We start from the raw sequence: 12,794 nt of genomic DNA, 5'->3' as shown, positions 1-12,794 counted from the left end.
CGATATAACTAAGAAAAATTTAGTTTTAAAATAATTCAATTTTGAGTCTTCCTGCTGTAACGGATTTATCGTTATACGTTTGTTCTAATACCTATGCTTATTTCTGTATGGTTTTCGTTTTGCATACGGCGTATATTCTTCATTGTGTATTGCGCAAGTCCCGCTTGTTCTCGAAATTTGTAGGACGTTCTTGAGTAAGGATCTACGATGTGTCTTCATGTATATCATATTACTAATTGGCAGCATCGCGTGCGAGAATATTGGTAAAGTTTTTAAAGACTCAAGTGATTTGTGTAAAAGTAACGTGCCAAGGAAAGAAAATAGAATTTTGATGGAGATCTGCATTCACTTAGCTATAGGGCCTTGAAGCTACAGTTGCGATTAACGTCTGTCAATCGGAAAACTACACAATTTGACCAGAAACATTATAGATTTCGAACATTACAAACTGATCAACTTCAGTGGATAACTTCAGACGTTACTGTTTTTACGAGGATGTTAAATATCTTTGCTCGAAGGAGTTAACTTCTAACTGATGTGAGTGAGGCCAATCAAGCCTATCTATCTAAGGCGAAGTGCACAGTCTTAAGTGAGAAATAACTTGATTGTCGTGGAATGGGTCGTCAATGAAATATTTAGTTCTAAACCGGACATAAGGCTCAGTGTTGTCTGTAACTGTATAAAACTTATATATAAACCCTCATTTGTAGTAGCTATTAATATTAAATGTTATTTTAAATTGTATCGTTCTCTTGTGTTTGTATATTAAAATATAACTGTGTTAAAAAAATAAAATTTTGTGTTTCAATCATGTTGGCAAATAACAAAAATTGAATATATATTAATAGTTAATTAACCACTAAATTAAAATTTCCGGATACTTGAAATAGTAATACATTAACATAAGTTATATGACAAATCGAAGATTCGTTCAAAATTATAATACGTAACACTATCCTTAATAGTTAATGGAAATAATCACAGTTTTTACATGAATTTTTCTTAAATTTTTGTTAGATTATAAGACATTTTGATAGGTGGTGTGCTCGTTGTGAAGTACAAAAGCTTAGTAACCAAGACGCCAAACAAATAAAAACTTAAAAAATAAACACATTTAAAAGCTGCGATTTCTTCAAATATCTTGTATTCATTTAAACAATAAACCATAAAGTTATAAACAGAGGCAATAGCTCTGGTCACGTGAAGTGGAAGTCGCCGCCTTTCTCAAAACGGGAATAGGCGTACGTATATCACTGAGGGATAACTACTAACTTCTTAAACAATGCTCGAGAGCTGTGCTTGTTTCAATTGCACAAATAAGCGTAAAGAAGCCTCAGGAATCCCCTTCCATAAGTAAGTATTCACATTTGTGAACTTTTCTTTCAAAATGAAGGCTTTGAACCTCGAGCAATTGCAAACTGTCGTGTGCTTTGCGTCTGTTAAGGCCCAAAGGGCTAAACTGTATTGTAATGTATAAATTTCTACTAGATCTACTAGGCTATACACCGTAGGCCCAATTAAAATATTGGGCGTCAGAATTGAGTTTTATATGATACTGATTTAGTCTGAGGTATTAAAAATATACCAGTATTTATGTAAGAGATTAAGCATATTTATACCTAGGTAGCGATTGTATGTTTAGTTGTTTGTGTAATCTCCATACCTTGTATCGTACGAATTTTGGTAAAAGTAAATGTCACAAAATAGATTATAGTATAGATTTCATTATAGTATAGCGCCCTCTAGCGATCGTACAATGAGAACTTGACCCTATTTATTGTGTGAGACATTTCTGTTTCTTCACGTCTGTTTGTGCTGTGTGCGAGTATAGCAAAGCCACATCAGGCTATCTGGTCTGTCCACCGAGAGAAATCGAACCCATGATTTTAGCGTTGTAAATCCATAGACTTATCGCTGTCCTAGCGAGGAACTTCTTGGCATGGTGTAGATATTTCTTAAGGAATTCGCTTGCATCATCTAATATTCTAGGACAGGAATCTCCAAACTACGTCCCGTGACATTGGTTCATCCGGCCCACCAACAGTTTATTAAAGTAAAAATATATTTTTTTTGTTATTATAAATATAAAAAATAAAACGTAATTGAGCAAAGGCCAATCTATTTGCGATACGGCTGGACAAAAGTTCATTAAAGTAATAAAATGGCGTAGTGATATCATTATCATTTTTTATTTTTAATAATATAAACATAAAAAATAAAACATAAAGGAGCCAAAGCCAATTTAGGAGCGATATAGTTTTCTATTTGCTGGAAAACGTCATATAACTTGGTATTACGTCATCTCACTTACCCATCCCAGAGCCCTTGAGCAGCGTGTTTCTTTCCACGCCTGCCAATTGTACCTCAGTGTGTGTCAAACAATGCTGCTGTTTACTTTATATTCGAGTTCAAAGCCATACCTAGTTATTATGTTAGGGCAAGAGAAGAAGAGAAAAGTTGACTCTAAATGTCGTGTTTTTTAGAGAATAGTGAAGTGCAGGCTACTTCGTTATTGAATCACGTAACAAAGCGTACCTGCGAGACTGTTGCAGTGCTAAAAGAATATAACATTTGTAGATATTACCAAACCAAGCACTCATCAAAGTATTCTCAGTTCACAGGAAAGCTACGTTCAGACAAATTCAAAACCCTTGAAACGTAACTTATTGTCACAACAGTTTGTATTTAAGAAGAAGAAAGCCTAGAATGAAGGTGCAACAAGAGCAACTTTCCGAGTGGTACACTTGTTAGCCAAGTGAGGAAATCCATTTACCAATGTGAGCTAATTAAACTATGTATAATTGAAGCAGCCGAAGAAATGTACTCAGGAAAAGTAGACGTATTTAAGACTATCGACCTTTCGAAAATACAGTTGTTCATAGAGTCGAGGAAATTGGAAGCAATATTGTGAATCAGCTGAAAGACAAGGCCAAAGAGTTCGAGTGCTTTTCCATCGCGCTTTACGAGTCAACAGATGTGTTTGACCCTTGACAGTTGCTGTTGTTTGTTCGCGGAATCAATACTAAGTGACTGAAGAATTAGCTTTTGCGCAGTATGCATGGGACAACCACAGGTGAGGACATTTTCAAAGAGGTCGGAAAATCACTAACTCAGTACAACATAGAATGGATACGGCTGAAGTACGTTACAACAGATGGAGGTTTTTTCAAGCATATGGTTATTCACTACATTAATCATCAGCAGGTACTGTGTGCAAAATATCTGGATCTTTCATGTGTCATGGAATCTGTAGTTTTAACATAAAACATAAATCGCTTTCATGGACTCAACCATCGTCAATTCCTGGAATTTTTTTGTGGAAGCAGAAGTAACATACCCCAACTTACCCTACCACACTTCATGTTCGATGGCTGAGCTGTAAAAAAGTTTTGTTGCGATTTTTTGAACTTAGAAATCAGATTGAAATTTTCTTAAATGAAAAGAACCGCCCTCAACAGTTACTCACAAAAAGAGAATGGCTTTGGAAATTAGCTCTCTCTTGACCATGTACCTCAATGACTTCAATCTTATATTACAAGCCGAAACCACGCTTATCTTCGATAAATACACCGAGTTGAAAGCATTTCGACAAAAACTAATTGTTTTTGAGTCCCAGTTGATGAAGAGTTGCTTCACACACTTTCATGTTGTGAAACGGTCAAGCAAGAAGTGGTATTCCCATTCTCACGCAGGTTTGCACAATATATACTTTCTGACCTGCAAGTACAGTTCAAGAAGCATTTTTTTGATCTTGATGCGAGTACAAGAGAAATAAGGATCTTCCAAAACCCATTTGATTGTGTTATCGATGAACTGCCAGCTGAAGTTCGAATGGAAGTGATTGATCGTCAATCCAATAACATATAAAGATAAATACAAAGAATGGAAACTGATAGAGTTCTATAAATGGCTTTCAAGTGATAAATATGTTCATTTAAAAAACTGCACGTGGATTCATTTCAGTTTTTAGCACCATCTGTTTCTGTGAAAAGACATTTTTAAATATGAAATATATGAAATCTAGTTACAGATCACCCTTATCTGATGAGAATTTCCGATCATTTTTTTATGATAGGGCTCAGTAACTCTGAACCTCAGTTAAATGTAATTAGTCAGAAACGTAACAGTTTCATGTTTCTCACTAATGCTATATAAAAGACGATTGTACATGTTAAATATTTTCAGTATGTGCTTTATGAGAAATAAATTAGTGATGTTGTATTCTGATCATGTATGCATCCCAATCTAATTTTATCACGACCCTCGGGCCCGAGAAGCCTAAAAAAATCCAAAATAGTTTCGTCGTGGATAACCTCTACGTAGTTCAACACATGAATAATGTTACTGAAAATTGAAACTTTACTACTTATATGCATAAAATTGTATGTGAACATGAATATAAAACTATTAAACAAAATATGATATAGTTATTTCTCCACTGTCATTCCCACCCATTACTATCAACGAATAATGATTTTGATACTTAGCTGATAACAAACATGTATCAACTGCTCAATATTAATTCCTTTTAATACTGAATAGGATTGTATTCCAATAACAACACCTGATTTTGCTAATAAATCTTCAATGCATTTGTGAGATTCTTGTTTAGCATGTATAAAAAAAAAGTATTTCAATTCAGTTTATTTGTTTCTTGTTTTCATGTTTATATTAATCTAATCTAGACCGCCTATTAACTTGATCTTTCCGATACGAGAAAAAGACTAATTCAATAAACTACATGATGTTTTAGCTAGATACATAATTCTATAAACGCATTCCGAATTATCCTGTTTAAAACTGCAGTACTAGTTAAATATATATATACAACTAGTTACGTTTTCTGAAAATGCTGCTTACTTCTTGTCGTCACTACTTTCACTTTGTGTCACTTCTACAACTGAATTCCAAGACGATTTCTGGTGACCCCTATCCATAGTACAAAATATTACCTGACTCTTCAGTTAAAGTAAAAGATGTTATTCACTTAAGGGTTTGTTTGTTTGTAATTAAGTAAAAAGCTACACAATGGGCTATCTGTGCTCTGACCATCACGAATATCGAAAAAAAGTTTCTGGTGTTGTAAGTTTGTGGACATATCGATGTGCCATTGGCGGGATAACTCAGGGATATAAGTCTAGATCATTATGCTTTAGTCCACTAATAAACAAAACTGGCTGGGACATACATCTGTTCAAGATAATAACGTATGATTTCCACCGTAGTACTGTGAAACAAGCAACCTGATCTCATGAAAGTAAGATATAAAATGATATTAAAAATAATTTACCTATTACCAACTAAAATAAAAATAACTATGTGAAAAGTAACACATACTTAATTTGTTCTTGTTCATATGAAACCAAAAGTGCAAAGGCAAGCATTTTATTCGCTCAGAAACCTGAAAATTCAACGCCTCGAGTAACGAAAAGGTTCCTGTTACACATTTCTTATGCACTCACAATTTAAAATTTTAAAGTATATGAATCAGTATGAAATGAATGTCTTTCTCATTTGGTTTTCTCAGATTACAGAAAAATAACTACATATCTTACAATATTTGCAATGGATTAATATTGTTGTCGAAAATTTTCAAGACATTATAAAGCATTCTTATTTAGTAGTGTGTTTACAAGCAATATTTTAACCCACTTTATTTGGATATTCTAAATTATAACTATCTTTCTTACGTGAAAGGTAATTAGTCATTATTTTAGTAATGTATTTTAACCTTGGCTCACAAGTGTGACCGCATAATTGATAAGTAGCAAGTATGGTTACGTCTATAAAATAGAATCTTTCTTGAAGAGAAGTAAACCGAAGGCTTCCAGAACGTACTACTATTTGGCAAAGCATAAACTATGTAAATTAGGGCTAAATATAGTTCCATACAACTAAACTAGATAGATCTGATCTACGTTTTTTACATTTCATGTCTCAAGGACTACTTTAAAAATACGATCGTGCTGCAACAAATTTTCGATTTAGACACCTAAATCTGGGAAGTCGAACTTTTAAACGACATTAGGTTTACCAAATAATGGACGAACACATCAGCAACTTCGTACAGATTTTGTCTCTTCAGTAGTCTTTGAGTCAGTTTGGTAGTCCTAAAAGAATTTAGTGAAAACCTCTCTTCACTTACTATTCAATTTAACGATATTTATATTTACACTAAGTTATTTGCTTTGCTGAGTTAGTTCATGTTGCTCACGTGAGGAAGTTCTTAGAGAAGTATAGATATACACTTCAATCTTCTTTGTATAAACAAGGCGGTGACATTGATTTCAAGTCTATTGATCCTCATACATAATGCTATTCACACGTGATGGAACATCATGAGATTATCGTAATGTTTGCAACTTAGACAGGGATAACCTGTCATTCTCCCATTAAATCTATTAATAGCTTGAGTTTAGACAGAAGTAACAAGTTTAAGCAGATTTCTTTCACATATATTAAATTATATACACGGTTATGACCGTTAAACATAATTGGGAATGTCACACTCCTAAAGAATCATTAATTTACTTTGAAAGACAAATATTATTATTAGGAGATATAAACCAATAAAAAACCCAAATAAGTTTTCAATAATATTAGTTTGTTTGTTTTGAATTTCGCGCAAATATACACGAAGGCTATCTGCGCTAGACGTCCTTAATTTAGCAGTGTAAGACTAGAGGGAAGGTAGCTAGTCATTAGCACCCACCGCCAACTCTTGGATTACTCTTTTACCAACGAATAGTTGGGATTGACTGTTACATTATAATGCCTCCACGGCTGAAAGGACAAGCATGTTTGATGTGACGGGGATTCGAACCCGCGACCCTCAGATTACGAGTCGAGTGCCTTAATTACCTGATACTGCCGGGATAATATTAGTAAATGTTAATGAGTGGATACTACGCAGAATACAGTCTAAAATTCTGGTTAAAACCAACTGATTTGTTGTTCTCAATTACTCTAATGTTACATAGAATAATGACCTCATTGTAAAGGTGCCTCAGCACGTCTGAAAACGTGATTTTACCATCAACATTGTGAGATAGCAGATTCTTTATTTTATCATTATGATTGTGTTTATCATTCATTTATTGTGCCCTTCTGTTGTTTAGTTTACGCATGAAATTTTAATTGCATTGCAACGTGCTGACCCTTCTTTTAGCCAATCATTTGTATTTTGAGTAAATGTGTATGTATAATGAAACTCACACCAGACTCCCTAGCGGTGACGTACAAGTAATATTAATGTCATAGAAAATTACGTAATTTTTTTATCACAGGGAGTTGTGTTCTCGTTACCTACTCAGTGAACAAATGCTCTTCGTGATGGGCTAGTTTAGCCTCCACTTCTTCTTGATATTTTCCTGTAGTTATTGTCAAGAAGAAGACTCAAGATTTTAGGTTTTGTGTAGACAACAGGAAGATAAGTCTCAGAATCTGACTATTATCCATTTCCTCATAAAAGTGGTATCTTGAATGCTTTGTCAGTGTCAAGTTTAACAGTACATTAATGTTATTTACTGTATATTGGTAAATAGCTGTTAAGATGTAGGATCGGTGTAAAATGCATTCACTACTGATAAGGGACTTTATCAATTTAAAGTGATACATTTTGTTTTCAAGATGCGCCTTCCAACTTCCAAAGACGTATGGATAAGGCTTTAGTAGGAGAAACTGAGTGTTCCAAGGTTTATATTGATTACATTATACTGTATTCACCCACGTTTGAACAGCACTTGAAAGACCTTGTTTTTCTACAAGCTAGGTACAGATATTATTACCGTAAAAGCTACTAAAAACAAATTTTGCCAGGCAGAAGTATAAGATTTAGAATTTAAATTATTTCTGATGAAATGATAAATTAAACACTGCTACAGACTTCCCAACTCCAAGAAACTACAAAGGGTTAAGCACATACTTGGGTATATATGCCTGGTGCAATTAGTTTAGTCTCCCGCTGGTACAGCAGTAAGTCTACGGATTTGCAACGCTAAATTCAGGGGTTCGATTCCCCTCGACGGACTCAGCAGATGGCGAGATGCGACTTTGCTATAAGGAAAATACACACCAATCAGTTTATTTCAAACTTTGCTCCAATTGATGATTCTTTATAGCAGTTACGAAGGAAGATATCAAGTGGAAATGGGCCTCAAGTTAAGAATATGTTCCAGAAATTAAAGCAAGTTTTGTGTGAATCCCCTATCTTAAAACTTCCACGAAGCACTAAACGCCGTTTTTTTTTTTTTATACTAATGCTTCAAATGTTGGATCAGTAGCAGTTCCATGTCAGAAGGGTGTAATAGCATATGAAACTAGAATATTGTACTTTGCAGAAAGAAACTGTACTAATACAAAGTTAGAATGTTTATCCATAGTTTAGGCTGTAGAAAAAATTAAGAAACATCGAGACGGAAAAGAATTTACAGATATATAACTCACCACACTGCAATTAAATGGTTGCAAAAAGTTCTAGAATTAACTGATAAACTGGTGCATTGGTCACTAAAATTACAAGACTTAACATTTGATATATCGTATAGAAAAGCAAAAGAGAACCACTTACCTGATAACCTATCTAGACATGCTATTGACTCCATCAGAAGAAACTCCAGAATTGGTTGTTAGTAAACCATAATCTAAACTTTATACCATTGTTAATATTGGCATTAGAGAACAATTGATAGTGAACAAGCTAAAAGTGATTATTATAAGCAGATATATTCTAATTAAAAACTCGATTATTATCATACGATTCTACTATAATTGCAGAGACTGTAAGTAAATCCAAACACTATGTTGTAAATGATAATGCTCTTTATTACATAAAAATGTTTGATAACAGTGGTAAATTCAGAGAGGTTATTCCCAAAACACTGAGACTGGTAATATTAACCGAACTTTATTATCACTTTACCACTGAGCATCTGGGTGTCCAGAAAACAAAAGTCAAAATATCCAAACGGGATTACAAATTTGGTATGAGAAAGAACATTTATAATTGTGTTGTCATGCCATGTTTATCAAACAACTATATTAATACAAAAGAGACTAGCTATTCTTGATGATGAGAAACCAACTTAAAACAAAAAATGTATCTCAGAACAGGCTGGTATGGGTATTAACACGATTATTGATATAGAGAGAACAACATTTCGAATTTCCGAGGTCATCTCCAGGTGAAGAAAGAGAGAGTTTGAATAAGACCGTTGCCAGACACATGTCTTACGGACAAGAGTATAAACGGGCACAGGATTATAAGGGGCGTTACCGTTGGATGTTAGGCTGTTAATTAATATAGATATAAAGGTATTCCTTCATATTGGTTTAACCTGTTCAGTGCCGTAGACGAGATAACTCGTCCAAGCCGATCGGTAAAACAGTGCCACAGAGGAGTTAATTCCTTCTCAATAATACCTAACTTCAACGCTAGATGTCAGCACCATACATGCATTTGACCTACTTACAAATTGTTTCACTTTCGATCCAAAATGGCGTCACGAAAAAGTTACAAAGTGAAGAAGCATTAGAATTGTATTGTAGCATGAAATACTTGGCAGTCAACAGGTTAATTTTGGTTTTAGTTGCTGCATAAGTAGGGCTTCTTTGATTTTGCGTTTGTTTATATTTGTTTTCCTACTTAATATCTGGGTGTTTCCTATGGTTATGTTGTGTTTATTTAATTTGCAAAATTAAATTGTTCAAAAACGTGTGAAAGTGTCATTTGTGTTCTTTTGATCTAGTTTTCATTTTTTGCTTCTTTCTCCAATATAGTAGTCGTGGCAGTTGTTGCATCGTATTTTATAAATTATGTTGGTGTTATATTTGTCAGTGTAGATTTTACATATTATGGAATTTAGTTTTGTACCTGCTTTTTGAATAAATTTGATGTTTACTGGAATGTTGTGCTTTGTTTTAAGTTTTTTCCAAATGTTGGTTATTTTTCGCTGACGTCAGGAACATATGGCCCGGCACATAAATGTGTTAAGGCATTCGACTCGTAATCCGAGGATCGCGGGTTCGAATCCCGGTCGCATCAAACGTGCTTGCCCTTCCAACCGTGGGGACGTTATAATGTGACGGTCAATCCCACTATTCGTTGGTAAAAGAGTAGCCCAAGAGGTGGCGGTGGGTGGTGATGACTAGCTGCTTTCCCTCTAGTCTTACACTGCTAAATTAGGGACGGCGAACGCAGATAGCTCTCTGTAGTTTTGTAGGAAATTAAAAAAAAACAAACAGGAATATATGGTATACAGCAGTACAAGGTTTTGTAGTTTGTTTTATCTTGGGATTTATTGTTGTTTCTTTGTTGTTGGTCTAGGTGTGTGCGTATAATTTTTTCCACGGTTGTTTAGGAAATTTGTTGATGTTGATGAAGTGTTGTTTTATTTTGTTGATTTCATCGTTAATTTTATCAGATGAACATAATTTTGTGGTTGTGTTTATTTGGTTTCTTAATATGTTGAGTTTTAGTTTTTTTTCATGTGCTGAGTCCCAGGGAATGTATAGTCCAGTATGGGTGATTTTTTCTGTGAATTTTTGTTTTGAATTGTGTATCGATTCTAGTGATTTTGAGGTTAAGAAATACTATTTGATTAGTTTTTTCCTGTTCACAAGTGAACTTAATATTGGGGTGTATCGAGTTAATATGATTGAAAAAACCAAGTGTGTGTTCTGTAGATGTGAATCCAGTAATTGTATCACCAACATGCCTGTACCAGTATAGTGGTGGGTGTAAGGCTGAATTGATCGCTTGAGATTCAATCTGTGTCATAAAATTGTTGGCTATAACTGGTGACACGGGATTCCCTATGCTTAGGCCATTTATTTGTAGGTAGTTTTGGTTATTGTACATAAAGTTAGTTTTGATGGTAGTGAATTCTATAAGGGTTGCTGGAGATGTGTGTTAATGGGTTGGGGTCTTGGATATAAATTTCTAAAACTGTCTTGCAAGCTTCAGTTGTTGGGACTTCTGTGAAGAGGGAGATTACATCAAAACTGTCCATTAAGGCTTTATGATTTAGTTGATTAAGAATATATTTTAAAGTTAAAAAAGTGTTTGAAAAAGGAGCCGGATGATGTTACATATTTAGAAAATGTCCACGCTGTATATTTACTGAAGTTGTAGTAACTGATTCATAGACCCACATTATGGGTCGTAGTGGACAATTTCTGATTTTTGGGGGTGCCGTATAGTTGTGGTGTGTGTGTGCCGGTCTTGCATAGGTAAAAATAAATGTTTTCTGAGATTGTGTTGGTTTTCTTCATTTGTAGTAGTATTTTGTTTAATTGGTTTTCATGTGTTTTTGTTGTAATTGTGTTCAGTAGTTTAAATTTGTTTGTATCTGACAATATGTTGTTCATTTATTGAATTTATTCATTTGTGTTCATTATAACCATTGCATTGCCTTTATCTACTTTTAGAATTTTGATGTTGTTGTTTTGTTTTAAGTTGTTTATATAATTAATATCTTTTGTGTGAGGTTGTTTTTAGATATCTCTTCCTGTGAAATTATGTTGATAGTTGTGTGTGAAAATTCTTTGAAAAAATGTTTAAGATACAGTTTTGTGATGTTTCAAGGAAATAAATGTTTCCAGTTCTACCTGGAAAGATAGGTTGTTGGTTGTCGGTGGAAGAAGTTATCTTCTTCCTGGTGGGTGTTTTCCGTTATTTTGTCGGTGTTTTCAGTTTGTATAGAGTGGATCACCAGTCTTCTAGCTAGATATTCCAGGCAGGCGTTCATTTCGATGGATGGAATATTTCTAGGTGTTACTGCGAAGTTGAGTAGATGTATTTCTTCGTTTCTTAATTTTCGGTCAGATCTGTTAATTACGAGGTTTGTTGGTGGTTGGTCGTGTCGGCGCCTTTTTTGTTGTTGGTACCTTAATTTATCTGCTTTCTTGTTGTCGTCACCTTAGTTTATCTAGTTTCTTGTTGTTATCTCCTGAGTTTATCTAGTTTCTTGTTGTTGGCACCTTAATTTATCTAGTTTCTTGTTGTCGTCACCTTAGTTTATCTAGTTTCTTGTTGTTATCTCCTGAGTTTATCTAGTTTCTTGTTGTTGGCACCTTAATTTATCTAGTTTCTTGTTGTTGGCACCTTAGTTTATCTAGTTTCTTGTTGTTATCTCCTGAGTTTATCTAGTTTCTTGTTGTTATCTCCTTAGTTTATCTAGTTTCTTGTTGTTGGCACCTTAGTTTATCTAGTTTCTTGTTGTTGGCACCTTAATTTATCTAGTTTCTTGTTGTTATCTCCTTAGTTTATCTAGTTTCTTGTTGTTGGCTCCTGAGTTTATCTAGTTTCTTGTTGTTGGCACCTTAGTTTATCTAGTTTCTTGTTGTTGGCACCTTAGTTTATCTAGTTTCTTGTTGTTATCTCCTGAGTTTATCTAGTTTCTTGTTGTTGGCACCTTAATTTATCTAGTTTCTTGTTGTTGGCACCTTAGTTTATCTAGTTTCTTGTTGTTATCTCCTGAGTTTATCTAGTTTCTTGTTGTTGTCACCTTAGTTTATCTAGTTTCTTGTTGTTATCTCCTGAGTTTATCTAGTTTCTTGTTGTTGGCACCTTAGTTTATCTAGTTTCTTGTTGTTGGCACCTTAGTTTATCTAGTTTCTTGTTGTTGGCACCTTAGTTTATCTAGTTTCTTGTTGTTATCTCCTTAGTTTATCTAGTTTCTTGTTGTTGGCACCTTAGTTTATCTAGTTTCTTGTTGTTGGCACCTTAGTTTATCTAGTTTCTTGTTGTTGGCACCTTAGTTTATCTAGTTTCTTGTTGTTATCTCCTTAGTTTA

This window comes from Tachypleus tridentatus, chromosome 13 (assembly GCF_004210375.1).
Source record: "Tachypleus tridentatus isolate NWPU-2018 chromosome 13, ASM421037v1, whole genome shotgun sequence".
Classification (NCBI taxonomy): domain Eukaryota; kingdom Metazoa; phylum Arthropoda; class Merostomata; order Xiphosura; family Limulidae; genus Tachypleus; species Tachypleus tridentatus.
The sequence above is the reverse complement of the archived record's forward strand: the minus strand, read 5'-3'. Positions refer to the sequence as shown.